The sequence below is a fragment of the Vigna umbellata genome, chromosome 9 (assembly GCF_029865625.1).
Source record: "Vigna umbellata cultivar VRB3 chromosome 9, Vumbellata_1.0, whole genome shotgun sequence".
Taxonomy (NCBI): Eukaryota; Viridiplantae; Streptophyta; class Magnoliopsida; order Fabales; family Fabaceae; genus Vigna; species Vigna umbellata.
The window spans coordinates 51,807,910-51,808,659 of record NC_142173.1 but is presented as its reverse complement, the minus strand read 5'-3'; positions in this window follow the sequence as shown (position 1 = coordinate 51,808,659).

Sequence of the window (750 nt, the reverse complement as noted above, 5' to 3'; positions counted from 1 at the left end):
GGAAGTGGACGAAGTCCAGGAAGTTGACGAAGTGGAGGAAGTGGAGGAAGTGTAAGAAGTTGACGAAGTGGAGGAAGTGGAGAAAGTGGAGGAAATGGAGGAAAGGGAGGAAGTGGGCGAAGTGGGCGAAGTCAAGGAAGTGGAAGAAGTGGACGAAGTTGGACGAAGCGAAGGAAGTGGAGGAAGTGGACGAAGTACAGTAAGTTTACGAAGTTGATGAAGTGGATGAAGTGGTTGAAGTGGACGAAGTCTCCGAAGTGGACGAAGTTGAGGAAGTGGAGGAAGTTGACGAAGTGGAGGAAGTGGAGGACGTGGACCAAGTTGACGAAATGGACGAAGTAGACCAAGTGGACGAAGTGGACGAAGTGGAGGAAGAAGTGGACGAAGTGAATAAAGTTGATGAAGTGGAGGAAGTGGACGAAGTGGACAAAGTGAATGAAGTGGACAAAGTGGACGAAGTGGACCAAGTGGATGAAGTGGACCAAGTGGACGAAGTGGACCAAGTGGACGAAGTGGATAAAGTTGACGAACTGGAGGAAGTGCACGAAGTTGACAAAGTTGACGAAGTGGAGGAAGTGGAAAGAAGTGGAGGAAGTGTAAGAAGTTCACGAAGTGGACGAAGTGGATGAAGTGGACTAAGTGGATGAAGTGGAGGACATAACTAACAAAGAATTCTAGAGACTAGTGGACGAAGTGGCGAAGTGGACAAACTGAAGAAGTTACGAAGTGAAGGAAGTGGAGGAAGTGGAG